The sequence below is a fragment of the Lissotriton vulgaris genome, chromosome 10, assembly GCF_964263255.1.
Source record: "Lissotriton vulgaris chromosome 10, aLisVul1.2, whole genome shotgun sequence".
Classification (NCBI taxonomy): domain Eukaryota; kingdom Metazoa; phylum Chordata; class Amphibia; order Caudata; family Salamandridae; genus Lissotriton; species Lissotriton vulgaris.
Window position 1 is genome coordinate 397,165,590 of NC_141698.1, and position 14,584 is coordinate 397,180,173.

The following is a 14,584-nucleotide window of genomic DNA, read 5'->3' on the forward strand; positions in this document are numbered from 1 at the left end:
TAGCTGGCACTCACAATTAAGTTTAGTATACTCGATAGAGACATACTGACCTCAGTCCTATGTCAAATCTATAGTGTATATTATTCCAATGCGCAGAGCCTATTGGGAATATAGGAACTACACTACAATGCTGTCAGGATGCTCTTGAGAAGACTCCTTTTTTATATGTAAGGTAAATGGGTAAAAGCCAGATTAAAGCTAATCATATAAAATATCAAAATATTTTTAAAAATTCACACCGTTTTGAGGCTTCAGCAACCAAAGCTTTCTTTACATTACCGTTTTAAACTTTATTATATGATGGCACAAATTTAGAATTGGCGCCCTGAACCAGATACTAAGCGTCTATTCAATAAAAAGGCAACAAGGACTTGGAAACATATGCTTACAGAATGTTCTTTAATATGACATTTATGGGAGCATGTCTAGGTTAGTCTCAGAAAAAAACACTGGAAATTGGGGGTAAAAATGTTTAGAGAGCTTTGCCAATCACCTTCAAAGACACCTGGTCTGAGATTGATCATATAATTATTCTTGGAAGTTTACTGGTCCGAAAATACTAATAGGAAAGAACAAAGACCCCTATTGATCTTGGGGTAGAGTACCTAAATTAGGAACACAGCATGATGGAACAGATGATACTATGTCAGAAATGGTACACTGAATACAATTATTTAAAGTATGGAACTCATTCCTCACTAATATTGCTACTGATTAAGCTGAAATTGGATCCTCACAAAAGGGTTTACAGAGCTGTCAGGAACAGGGTGAGATCTTCTAACTAAAATCCAAGATTGTATTTGTTTTGTTTACTAGGAACATGTAAGAGATTTTATATTTTTAGGTTGTGTTTTTTCACACAAAAAAAATTGGATTAAAAAATAACAACTGATAGATGTATGCTGCGGCAATTCACACATTTGCAGTATTCTAAAAGTAAACATTTGCTTATCCTGAGGAATGTTAACTTTTAGTTTAGGAAGCCTTCTTACTTCGATAGCTTTTGTGATTACCAAATGTACTGTTCCTGAGGATGCTGCCACTGAAAGCAAGCACCTCATACATTGCCATTGAAGAACCCAAAAGAAGGTTGATCAATGCACTTAACAGTCAATAGGTTAGTACTGAGACAAAACTTCAGCACTGGTTGGATACACAATGTGAATCACACTGTCTTTAAACAATAGTTGAAGCGAGCTGACACAAACAAGCTAGTGGCTGAGAGGCTAACTTTATACCCAGTCTCTTTGTATTGTACTCTTGAGGAATTTTGCTTCACCAGATTTAGAGTTGAGTCATCTAATCTTTGTGAAAACTGGAAATAATTTTTTACCTGATTCACAGACTGTAATAAAACTCCAAAAACTGTAGTCTAGTGGATTTAGTTTGATAGACCCAAAAGTGAATAGTTCAAAAACCATCAAAGTAGTATTGCTATGACTGGCCACCTAATGCTGAACTGTACATTTATCACAAAGAAAAAACTTTACTTCTTCTAGTAGTACCAAAGGCAAATCAGGTGTACCAAGCAAATCAGATACATCAAAACTGTCCAGCAAGATTTCCTAATAATTCAATAAGAGCATCTGGCGACTTGTGCAGAAACACCTCTCTATCAGTATCCGGTTAATGTTGTGAAAGATACAGTTAACTCTACAAAGAGAGACCTGACCTACAAAACTGACAAGTGTAACTGGTGCCATTGAATTCAGCATCAGACAGCATTAGGCCCCTTATCTTCAGGATTTTCTCTCTACACACGTTGTTCTTACTCTTCTTATGGTACGATTTGAGCCATCAACCATAGGGAGAGTTATATTCTAATTTCAGTATGGGTAAGGGTTTCATTCAGATGGGCATACGGTTCATATTCATAATGACTAAAGAGTTTAAATCATGTGTTTCCTGATTCATAGCGGTCTCTATGAGGTTGATAAGGGATTGATCAAAACATCAGAGAATTTACAAGTTGTTATTATAAAATGAGGAGATTAAGACAAAATGTACTCAACACTATGGTTGTTTTCATGTTTTTGATTTCTCATGTAGATGGAGTACACATTATCCAAGTTGTTAATAACTCTTAGAGCATAGAAGTGGGAGGGAATCATTGGCCTGGATGCTCAGAACAACACTGATGAGAGCATGCTTTGAGATGTTGAGCAGAGGTTTGCAAGGTTTAAGATAACTGTGGTGAAGTGGGCGAGACAATTGTCAGATAGTGGTAGGTCAATGTACAGATAAATAAGGTAGCTGGGCTAGTGTTTTAATGTAGGCACAGATAATCAAAGGGCTGAAAACACAGACAATGATTGCACCCAAATATGCCACCAAAGTTATTGCTGAGAATGTGACTTGTGGAATTCAAAAGGTAAATTACACTTTATTTTGTTCTTATTAAAACAATAATTTCTTACAGCATACACTTGAGATTATTTCGAATTTTATGGAGAGAGAGTATTGCCAAAACTCAGCAGTGCTGCTGCCCCACCAAAGTTGCAGTACCTCCCAATTTAGAATTGGGGACACAATGAGCCTACACAGGTGAAGCTTCAGTAGGCTGCGTTGATGTGAACCTCAGACCTGGCAGCCTGTCACTCCGCCTTACTAAGCTTGGATTGATCACCACTTGTTTTCTCTTTCTGGGACAGCAATTCATGCCATGGCAGTCCCAGTTAGGGAAAATGCACAATGGCCCCCTCACGCATGGAGAATACTCTGTGTGCATCATGTTTATTGTTTTTTTTCTTTCTTTCTTTCTGAAATAAAATTCACACTTTAGGAATTTGCATTCAGAAAATAAAAACTTTCCTTAGTGGGCACATCAAACATGATACTCGGCAAAGGATGAGGGCATTCTCTGAAACCACCACAGTGGTGGCTTTCCCGAAGGCCAGACATTCCAAGATGCAGAGAAGGAATCTCTACATTTGGCAGACTGTCCAATGCCAGAAGATTAGTGGCCATAGCTACCGCCTACCCAATGGTCTGAGGAGTCACATCCCATGAGCTAAATAACCTGATAATTCTTTCTTGGACTCACAGGAAGAAAGTAAAACTCTTTACCATAAAGAGTTCCTAAAGGTCCTGAGCATAGAATAATCAAACAAAAGATAAAACATGTGAAAGCATTAAGTTAATCTTTCAGTACCATTAACGACCATTGGCTTCACTTACATGATACAATCTTAATTGAAATATTTAGTTATCAAATAATGTTAGTGTTAAAAAGGTGGTGAATACAGGGTGCTAACATTTAAAAAAAATGAAAAAGTAACACTCAAACGTCAGCATTTTTTAATGGCTCGTTGAAACGAGATGATATTGAAAAGTTGGAGCCTCTACGCTGAGCCAAACACCTAAGGCAGACTTTCAGAATGATGTACATCAGATTGCAAACAGCTCAAAAGCATCAATAAACCCATACATGGATCATGGAGTGCAAGGCTAGTGAAGCGCAATTATTGGAGATAATGCAGTTTTCAGCAACACTTATTGTCTTCCAATGTACTAATGTAGGAATCGACAAAATTCTTTGGTTCCAGTATGTAGCCATGACCGAAGCTTATTATGAAAAACATACATCAAACAGTTATCCATGCAAGGAGTGGATTTTAAATCAATCAGCAGATTACAAGCCTCTGTTGGGGGGAAGGGGTGTGTATGATAGTCATCTAACAAGTTCACAATTACTGGAACATCAAAACATTTAAGGTAATTGCATTTTAGTGAGTTTTGGCTTTGGAGAAGGGTACTCGCAACAGCAATGAAGATTAAAGAATTAGGCCCTTGTTGGCATCAGCAAAACTGGTGAACCTAGAAATCGCGAAAACTCCATTGTCAATGTATTCATTTGCAGTACTGAGTAATGTGGCACTGACTGGATAAGCTGGCCCGTTGCATCTCTCACATGAACCGTAATCATGTCCTTATTATGTACAGTAAAGACATTGAGCTTTGATTAAAAAAAACTATTGTTTTTCGTAATGTTTTAAAACGTGTGCCCTTCTACAAAATTGATTAATTTCTGTTTTTCTGAATTCTGGGATCTCCCATAAATTATATCGGTTTGGCATTGTCTCTTTTCCACAACTCCTTTTCTTTCTCTTCAGTATGATAGCTTAATTCAGAAGAAATATTCAAACTAATAGAGGGAGTGTTTAACAATAAAAGAAAATGTAAATTTCTGCTTCCCTAGGTGCATGCACATGTAATATTATATCGTTTTTATATAAAGCATCAAGAGCCGTTCATTAAAACGAGGCACCGTGTTTGTAATACAACAGATCTTTCACGTGTCTTACACAAGTTGTCCTCCGGTCCGCATTAATACAGTCTCATACTGAAGCAGAACATATAATAAGATTGCTCGTTCTACAATTCTATTAAACTGTTCCTTATTCTTTGCAGATTTGGATTGACAGTGCAGCTGACTAAAGGTTACAAATTATTTAAAATATAAGTCGAGTAGTCTTTAACCCCATCAAGAAGAGCATTTTTCTGTCACTGTCACCTCATTCTCTTGACTTTTTGATGAATCATTTTGCCTTTTAAGAAATGTGTGTGCTGCAAAGCCTGGGAGACTATTTCACAGCTCAAAAGTACACAATCATCCCTCACAAAAGTATTTATCTCATAGATTGCATACAGGACACAATCCTTTGTTCTTATGCTTTTCACTGCAGTAGGGTTTTTAAAAATGTTTTAAATTTAAAATAGTACACTGACATAATATTACTTCAGAAATGTGAATATTACGTAGTTTTGTAAATAGTTTGATTTTCTATCAAGTGTTAAGGACCCAGAAATGATGAGCAGTTTGTTTGAATTCATTATTCAGAAAGAGTGTGGCGCATAACATCCAAATATAAAAATCATTTTCCTGGTAATGATCTAAATATTGCTTCAGCCATAAACAAACTAAAAGCAGGTTTTTAAGCACTATACATGACCTAATTTTTACTGATGACACTTAAAGCAAGAGGGTTTCTGAAATATGTATTTTAAAATCAGAGGCAGAACTGCCGTATATGGGCTTTGGTAAAGCACTTCAGAGCAAGCACACCTATGCCTAAAACTATTCATTGGCTATAGTTCTTTTCATTTTTGGAGAAACTGATGAAACCTTATCTCTTGGACTTTGGCAGTTTGAATCTGTGGTAAATTTGAAGTCTCTGTTTAGATGGCTTGGAGTCTGAGAAAACCTCACTGTGTGCTAGACATTCAGCACACTCATTTGGGGTGGAGCCTGTGCAGTCTTCTCAAGGCCATCATTTGCCAATAAAGGGGAATAACGAGTGCAAATGTTTCACTTGTGTCTGTTAATGTCAGGTTTGTACTGTAAACCAAAATCAGCACGAACAAAAATATTCAACCAACTCTTACACTACAGACTAGACTAGAGTCATGGATGCATGATTGGGCAGTGTCAAACCACCCTGCTCCAAAAACATCCTCCTAACTTGGCGGCTATTGGAAAAATGAAAGAGTGGCATAATGTCAACAGCCCCATTGTAGGTTGTGGTATCTCCAGCTTGCGGAAATTCTATGTGCAAAAACAAGAGTAAGCAGTGCTCAGTTTGTCGCAACTCGCTGTGGGTACAAAATAAAAAACTGCCATGATCAGTTAGAACTCCCCTTAAAAGAGTCAATAAATTCAGTCAATTTTTTTCTCAAATTATTTCAGTAGTGCTAAAGTATCTCACTTGTGCATCACTAGAATGCCACAGGCTCAGTTGCAGCCACGGCCAGCAGTAGGCGTTCCTGTAGGGCAGTGACGTGGGGAGGGGCAGGTTGGGGGTAGTAATGTGTGAATTACGGAGTTTAACAGGTAAGTAAACATATAAAAATAAAATAAAACGAATTTCGTTGTGCGCACTGCATCACATTTAGTGATGCAGTGCGTGCAACGAAATTCGTTTTATTTATTAATGTTTACTTACCTGTTAAACTCCGTAATCCATACATTACTACCCCCCACCCTGCCCCTCCCCCTCCCCACGTCACCGCCCTGCAGGAACTCCTACTGCCGACCGCGGCTGCTCAGTTGTAGTGGGTTTACTCCTCCTCTCCTCCTTCTGGGGTTGACGTCTGATTTAGTTAAATGAAAGCTCTGGCTGTCAGAGCCTAGATACAATTCAGTTTAAAAAAGTGTGCCAGAAAAGTAGTAGTCTTCTTCTTCTTCTCTTTATTGCTATTATTAATAATACAAATACTAATATGATTACATTAATAATATGTATTATTGGATTATAATGTATTGCTGTGTTCGAATTATAACAAATATTACTAGTAATAGGAACAATGATGATAATAATCATAGTAATATTTATTAGTATAATACAGTTACTACTGCTACTATTATTACCACTATTACTACTAATAATAATAATATAATAATAATGTTACAGTGGGAGTGTGAACAGGCACAGCCCTTGCAGGGCGTTTTACCGGGGTGGTGGCGTCAGGCAGGGGAGGGTCAGGGTGGGGGGTTGTAAAATGTGAGATATGGACCGTTACAGGAAAGTACCGAACCAAAAAAAAAAACGAATTTCGTTGTCCACGCTGCATCGCCAAATGTGATGCAGCGTGGGCAACGGAATTCGTTTTTTTTCCCGGTACTTACCTCTAATGGTCCATAACCCACATTTTACAACCCCCACCCTGACCCTCCCCTGCCTGAGGTCACCGCCCCGGTATAACGCCCTGCACGGGCCGTGCCTGAGTGTGAAGGATTCCATCAATTTTATCAGGGGCGTGGAACAAACAGCAAATGTCAGTTCTTGAAAAAGTATGATGAACTGCATAATAGTCGACTGCGAGGAATGATTTCCCATGAATAAGTAAAAGGAACAAATGTGTAGAGTTATAAAAATAGAAGGAAATATAAATTGGATCCATGTAATATTAAGATGGTGTGGTGACATCATAAATCAAAACAGTCTTGTTGTTTGTGAAGGACACCAAAATCCTGAGTAGGCAAAAAATGACCATATGACATATTGTTTGCTTATATTTTGGGACATTTATCTGAAACAGGGTTTTTTTCAATCGTGGAAATGTATATTGAAAACAATAAATGAAACAATGGGCTGTACCATTTGGTCATCGGTAGAAAAATACAAGAAACATATTTCGTTGTGTAGTTAAAGCTACTGAATTTTGGGAAAAAGCTTTTGTTTGTTACAAACATTATATATGTAGAGATGAAAGATTGTTTGAAGCTATTCTCAGTAAGGCACAGCTAACAATGAACACTTTATAGAATGTTTAGACTTTCTTTGCTCTCACTAATAGAAATTGATTAAACAATTGACAAATGTAAAGTTGGAGCTCTGATGAAACTCATATTTCACAAGGACAAGTTCTTATACCACTGCATTTTGTGTAATAACAAAACCCAAGTGGTTTTTCACAATAAAACCGAGCTAGCAATATTGGACCATGTAACAATTTACACTTTAAGTACCTGTTATATAATATGATTAATTTGAGATTGTTAATTTGGATATATGTTTTCAAATAAGGAAAAATGTACTGAAAAAAGTATGTGAAATTAGGGACTAGACCGTTAGGTTGTAGGTACTAAAAAAGAACAGAAAATCAATTAGGTGGTTTGAATGTAAAACCTTTAAAAAACATGCATTGCTAGGTTTGAATACACAGATGTGACTCAGGATTGTGAAATTACTAGCATAGAAGAATCTGCTTATTTGCATAATCAAGTGAGTTAATTGAGATTTTTACCTTAGTGAACCTGAATTTGTGATGGGTGAAGGAAATACAAACCAAAAACCTAACCTATGTTTGCACCGGGATGAATACAGAAAAACAAAAATCGCACCATGCATGTACTAAGACAATGGTTTAAAGTGTAAGTGTGCATCTTGCAAATTTGGGGAAAGGTCCAAAATGTCACCAATGCAGGCAATATCAGAGATATTTAAAGGCCTTTGGCTGTGCAGTGTCCACCTGAAAGCTATGGCCCTATATACAGCATTTGCTACTAGTGTCAAGTCCAAGTCAGTCGACTCTGCTCACATTCTGCATATCTGTAGTGTATCCTTTGTTGGAAAGTTAGGGCCTGATTTATATGTTGGCAGAGAGGAAACTCCACCACAATGGTGATAATAATTCCTCTTCGCCAACATGATGGTCCTCCCACTGATTTTAAATTCAGATGGCCTATAGTTTGATGACGACAAGGACTGCTCCATCTCCGTCATGGTCAAACTTCTCCAACTGCCTGGTGGAGTTAGAACCATCTGAGATTTGGTTATATGTCTCCCCACCTAATTTAGATTGGCTGACCTACAGCAGTTTCTCAATGCCCATGACAGTCAGGAAAAACATGGCAGTAAGGGCACTGAAATCTGCTAAATAACCATCCACACCATTGGAGGAAACTCCCATTTTGAGAGGGGCATTGTTTTTTTATTTAGAAAAAAAATAATCCTGTTTAGGAATTTCCATTTTTGAAAGAAATTTAAAAAATTATAAGTTTAACATAGAGCTCCATTGTTTTGACAGAGCCATCCATCAGACTTACGATCCATTGACAGGAACCACCATGATGCCGCTTCCTGTTAATACGTGAAATGTCAGCTGGGCCAACACATATTCCAAAATTTGGTGAGTGGCACCTTTGTCAGTGGTGATGGAGTAATTTACTCCATCATCCTGGCGAGGATGGGACATCTGTCAATAATTACATTTGGACATTTTTCTGGATTTTAATAATATCAGAAAGTCCTAATTTTATTATAGACACGGAGGCGAAGAATATGCTTATTACCCCCAGGTCCCTCCGTCCTCGACACCTTCATTAACAAAGTGGAGATTGACCATCTCCCGACAGAAAAAAACAAGAGGAATGCTGGGACAGTAATACTGCCCCCCCCCCCTTGGGAGTACATAAGCAGTACTTACCCAGCAGCCCTCCTGTTCTTTTTTCTGTCTGTCAACAGATTGGTTGGTGTGCTGGTGCTGCTCCTGCTGGGCTTAAGTGGCGGTTCTTTTCGACTTCCCCCCGCCTGGCTGCCTGGCTGTGCAGGCACGGGGTCCCTGGACTGCCTCCTGGCCTGCTGGGCTTCCTGGGAGTCGGTCTTCTTGGAGCCCGTGTTCTGCTGTACACTTCATGCACCTGCCGATCCTTTGCGGCTGGGGCTGGAGTTCCCTGGACAATGCTTCCGGGTCGGGAGCTCGTCTTCCCGGGCTTGACCGGGGAGACGTGCCTCACTGGATGGACTCCTGCTGTTCCTGGCTGTGGTGTTGGTGGAGTGGCGGCCTTGTTCCTGGGGTTGGCCCCCACTCTGGGTGAGTCCCGCTTGCGGGGTTTTTCTTTGCTTCTGGCATGCGTCAGCTGCTATGCACTGTGTTGCTGGACGCGCTGTGTTTCTGTGCAGATCTTTATCCCCCGTACTTGGCAATGTGATGTCTGTACTTTCTGTGTTTTGGTCACGCTGGTACCGCTGTTGATGCTGCCTTTGCTGGTTACCTGCGAGGGTGGAGCGCGGCATGCTGAGGTCCGGACTGACAGGACGCTACTACTTGTGGGTGGATTACTTCTTTTGAATTATATCTACCGATTTCTTCATATGTCATGTCCATGTGATTCATTGCAGGCTCCAGGAATGCCGCTTTACGATCCCCAAGTTGCCACGTCTCAGTTTTGCTTTCTGTCATCGGCCCGGTTCTGTGCCTCTGTGGCCCCCGCCCTGCTCTTGGGCTGCCTCGGTTTCGGGGCTGGTTCTGCTCTCCGGGACCTTTGGCTCACTGATATGTATCCTGTGGGGGCTGTGGTTCTCAAAGGGCAAGGGTTCGTTTCTGCACGATGCTGTCTATGTGTCCTTCTGTGGCATGTTTTCAAGTCATGACGCCTGCTTTATATACATTTATGGCTGCGGCTTTTTGTTGGGTGTCATCTGGGCACTGGTTTTGCCCCTCTGTTGGTGGCACGGCCAGAGCTTTGGTTCCTTCGCCTCCTGGTTGGGACCATTTTTACTGGGGCTGCGTGTTTGGGTACCCGGCTTCGGGCTCGGGGACGGGCTCTCTCGGGCGCCCAGTTTCTTGGGTCCTCTGTCTTCTACCTGTGCGTTTTCCTTTTCCACTTGTGCAACGTGTGATGTTGGTCCCTCCGCCCTCCGGGCAGGCCCCCGGCTCCCTCCTGGTCGATGTGGCTGTGTTGATGGGGGGCTTCGAAGATTTCTGCAGTTTGTGGGACACTGGGGCCCGAGCGGTGCGTGCCTCTGGGGACCCTGTGAGGCTCGGTTCATTTAGCCCTGGCCTTTCCACACTCGGCCGGTTGGGTTTCGGGGCGTTTGGCATCTTGGGTAGCCTTTCGTTTCTGGCGTGCTGCTGGATGGATGTGTGACGGGATGTCTCGTGCGCTGGGGTGCCGTGTTCCTTTGCATGCCTTTTTTATGTGCAATCTTTCCCTCGCCAGCCTGGCGGAGTGTGCTTCTGGGTTCTCTGTGGCAGCTCGTGGTTGGTGGTGGCATCTACTTGCGCCATTTTCTGGTGTTGTGATGTTTTTCCCTGTGCCGGTCGGGGCCTTGTTGTGCTGTTGCCTGCTCTGCCTGTTTCACCCCCTTTCTTCTTCTAGGTGTCTCGGTTTACTGCTTGTGCCTGTCCTGGGAGTGGTGGCTGGCTGTCCTTCTAGAACGTGCCATGTCCCTTCTTCAGTGCCTCCTGGGGTTGTTGTGGTTTGTGCCGGGGCCTCCTACTTGGGGTGCTTGAGTTCGACGCTGTGCTTCGTCCCCTCTTCTTTTTTGGGGTTGTCCTGCTGCTGCCGCCGGTGCCCGCGCTGCCTGCTTCCTGTGTGTACGCAGGTAGTGGGTGCTTCTGTGTGCCTGTTGTTGATCGGCCACACTGATGTTCTCTGGGGCTCTCTGTCCCCCTGTACCCTCCCCCCCGTGCCTGCGTTTCGTGGGTGTCTGGTTGGTGCTGGTTGGTCAGGCGCTGTGGTTCCTGTGTTCCTCTTTCTTGGTCTGCGTGGTCACGTTTCTGTTCCTGGCCTGCGGCCTTGACGCCTGCCTGCCCTGGGCTGTTCTCTGGGGCGGGCATGTCGCGGGGCTTCTCCCTTTGGTTTCCTTCTTCGGGTGTTTCCCCTGCTTTTGGCCGCTCGGACTTGGGGGGTTTTCCTCTCCGGTGTTGGCTTGGGTTCCTGTCGCCTCTGTGAGGGCTGGTTCCTTTTTTTTCGCTGGCTTTGCCTTGTTGCTTGCTCCGGGTTGTAGGGGGTCTCCCTGCCTGCTGGCTTGCACCTTGCCATCTGCTTCTCTTCTGTCTTAGTTGCTTCTCGCTTCTCCGTGGATGGCCTTGGCTTCACTGCGGGCTGGCTGTTGTGGCCTTGCTCCGGTTGTTTGTCCTGGTTCTTCTCCTCTGCTTCATGGCTTCCGTAGGATTGGCCGACGTTTGGGTCCCCTGGTTCCTGGCCCTGTTCCTTTCGGTCCCTAGGGCTGCGCCTGGGTACTTTTTCCTCCCATTGGATGTTTGCGGATGTCGAACCGGGACTCTCTGGTGTGCTCTGTCACCTCTGCCTGCGCTTGGGTGGCTTGTTCTGTTCTGTTCCTCCCTGCCTGCACCTGTTCTCGTCTGTTTCCTGCGGTTTTGCTGGGTCGGGCCTGGTTGGTGCCTGGTTGGGCGCTGTCTGGGTCTTCCTGGTCCTGTGGGCTTCCGTTTGCTCGGGCCTGGGGCTTCTGGTTTTGTCCCGTGCCCTTCTGTGTGCTTGGCCTGGTTGCTTCTGCGACCCATGCTTGCCTTTGGCCTTGCTTCTGGTGTTTCCTGTCCAGCCCTTCTTTTTTCTGCTGTGGTGCCGGCCTGGTTGTTCCTGGCTGGTGCCTACTTGCTGCTGCCGTATCATGTCTGCCCGCCTGTTCGTCGGTTTGGTGTGCTGTCTCTGTGCTCCTCTGTGTGCTCGGTGGTGGTGCTTGGTCGTGCCGGTTTGGTGCCTGCCTGGCCTCCTGGGGCTGCTGGGTGCTGTTGGCTTCTTGGTCTGTCTGCTCTTGGGGGTGTTTGCTCCCTGGGTTGTTCTGGTCTCATTTGGTTCCCTCGGTGGGTGCCTGGCGGGGGTTTCTGCTGCTGCTTCCCGCTCCTGCTTGTTAGGCTCCTTTTTGGGCTCTGCTTCCTTGCTGGTCTCTCTTGGATCCTGGCGGGGTGTTCTGCAGTTGGGGCCGCTTTCTGGTTGTTCCTTCTGGGCCTTCTCCTGCTGCTGGTTCTCTTCCCGGGCTTGTTTACCCGGTGTTGTGGGCCTGTGTGGGGTTTTGTGGCTCCTGTTCTGACGGCTTCTTGCTGGTTGTGTGTCCTTGGGCTGTGCCTTGTTCTGGGGTCCTGGCTTGCTTCTTCCTCCCTTACTTTCCCGGGCTTTGTCCCCGGTGTGGGTCTGTTTGGGTGCCTCTCCCCCCTCCCCCTCTGGTTGGGGTGCGGTTCTGTGGTACTCTTGCCTCTGCGGGTCCCTCCCTCATGACTGCGGGTTATCTGAGGTTTTCCTGCTACTTGGTCGTCTGTTTCTGCTTCCTCCTGCTTCCGCTTTGGCCTTCTGTGTGGTCCGGCGGTTTTGTGCTGGTGGTTCCCATATCTTCCTGCCCTTTTGTGTTGGTCTGGGCATTGTGTGGGTTCCTTCTGGGGTTTGCTTGGGCCTGCTGTTCCTCCTGCGTGGTCGGGTTGCTTGGCTCTGGTCCTGGCTTCCTAGTTCTGTTGGCGTTTGTTGCCCTGTTTTTTTGCTGTTCGCTTGGCTCCTCTCCTGTGTTGCTGGGTTCGGGCCTTGTGGTTCTGGTCTGGGTGCTGGCTCCCGGGGTCTTTCTTTCCGCTGCTCCTGCCCTTGCTGCTCGCCTGGCCTGGGTGTGTGGTTCCTGGCCGGTCCTGTGCTGTATGGGCGTCTTCTTTTTGTGCTGCCCTCTTGTCTCGTTGGACGGCTGCTGGGGTTTCCTGGTGCTCAGTGCTCCTCTCCTGCCTTGGGTTCTCTCCTTTTTGGGGCTGGGGTTTTCTTGGGTTGTGTCTTTTTCTTTGGCTTTCTTCCGGGTGGTCTAGTCTTCCTGGTGGGTCTGCCGGGTCCTGTGTGCCTTCCTGCTGGTTCTGTGCTTGGCGGCCTTCTCCAGTGGGTTGTTTTGGAGTGTTTTTTTGTGTGCTGCTCCCGGTCGCCGGTTTTTCGTGTTGGCGGCCTCCTTTTCTTTGGAGCCCTGGCCTTTTTTATTTGTCTCCGGTCCTTGTCCCTGCTGTCCTGTTCTGGGTTCCGGGCTGGTTGTTTCCTGTGGTCTTCCTTTCCTCCTTCTCTGTGCTCCCTTGGGTTGCTGCTTTTGTTGTGGTTTCCTGGGTGTGCTTGTACGTGTGGAAGTCCGGGTTTTCTGCTTTGGTATTCTCCACTTTGTTAATGAAGGTGTCGAGGAAGGAGGGACCTGGGGGTAATGTCCTATTTCTTACAGGTAATCTTCATTACTCCGGGTCCCGTAGTCCTCGACACCTTCATACGACCGTCCCTCCCTCCCGGATGGCCGGCCTTCCTGTCTGGGCTTTTTTTGTACAGGAGGGCTGCTGGGTAAGTACTGCTTATGTACTCCCGGGGGGAGGGGTAGTATTAGTGGCCCAGCATTCCTCTTGTTTTTTTCTGTCGGGAGATGGTCAATCTCCACTTTGTTAATGAAGGTGTTGAGGACTACGGGACCCGGAGTAATGAAGATTACCGGTAAGTAATAGGACATTTATTACTCCAAGCAGTCAGTGCATTGAAGGAGTAAGCAGCTAACATTTTAAAAAAATGTACCTTACCAAGATGCCATGGGAAGATAACTACAGAATGACCATGTTTCAAACACAGTTATAAAACGAATACATCCTTCTACCTGATCCAGTGTAATTATTTTGGTTGATCATTCTTTGTTAAATAAGAAGTATAAAAACTAAATAGTTTTGTCTCTGACTACGGCGAGAAATAAAGCAGCACAGATAAGCATCATATGAAGCTTCCGTCTTGACATAAGATCTGCAACATGCCCAGATTTTATTGGTGTATCACTTTGCTCTCAACTGAGACTGATAACAAGGCATAGGTCTTTGTAAGCTCTGTTTAAAATGACTAATCACGATCAATGTCATTTTAAGTGTAGCTCAGCTGTTACAGACTGATCTGGCCCAAGTCAGGCTACTAGGGTCTCACTGAGATGTGTGTACATAAAACAAGAATAATATTGCAAAATATGCTGATTGCTGCAGAGAGCCTGCCTAGCTACTGATATGGAACATTATAGTACACTGAAGTATAAAATATTATTTTCATATGCCTGAAATGCGTTACCACAGCTTTAAAGGCCCTCATGATCTGCCAGTGAAGTTATTTTGCAACTCTGTTTCTCTTAAATAGAAATATGAGGCTTACATAATTTCTGATACCTGTTGGGAGTGATTGATAGTATATTTTGTATGGGAGGAGACAGTGCTAAACAGCTGAAACAGCCAACATTCGAAATGGGGATCCACCTCCCTAAAATTTGTAAGAAAATATGGTTCTCTTGTGAATCTATCAAATGCCCTTGGGCCATGCTCGAGCTATATAAAACTGCAAAATATGAATTATTATTACTTCAATGCATAA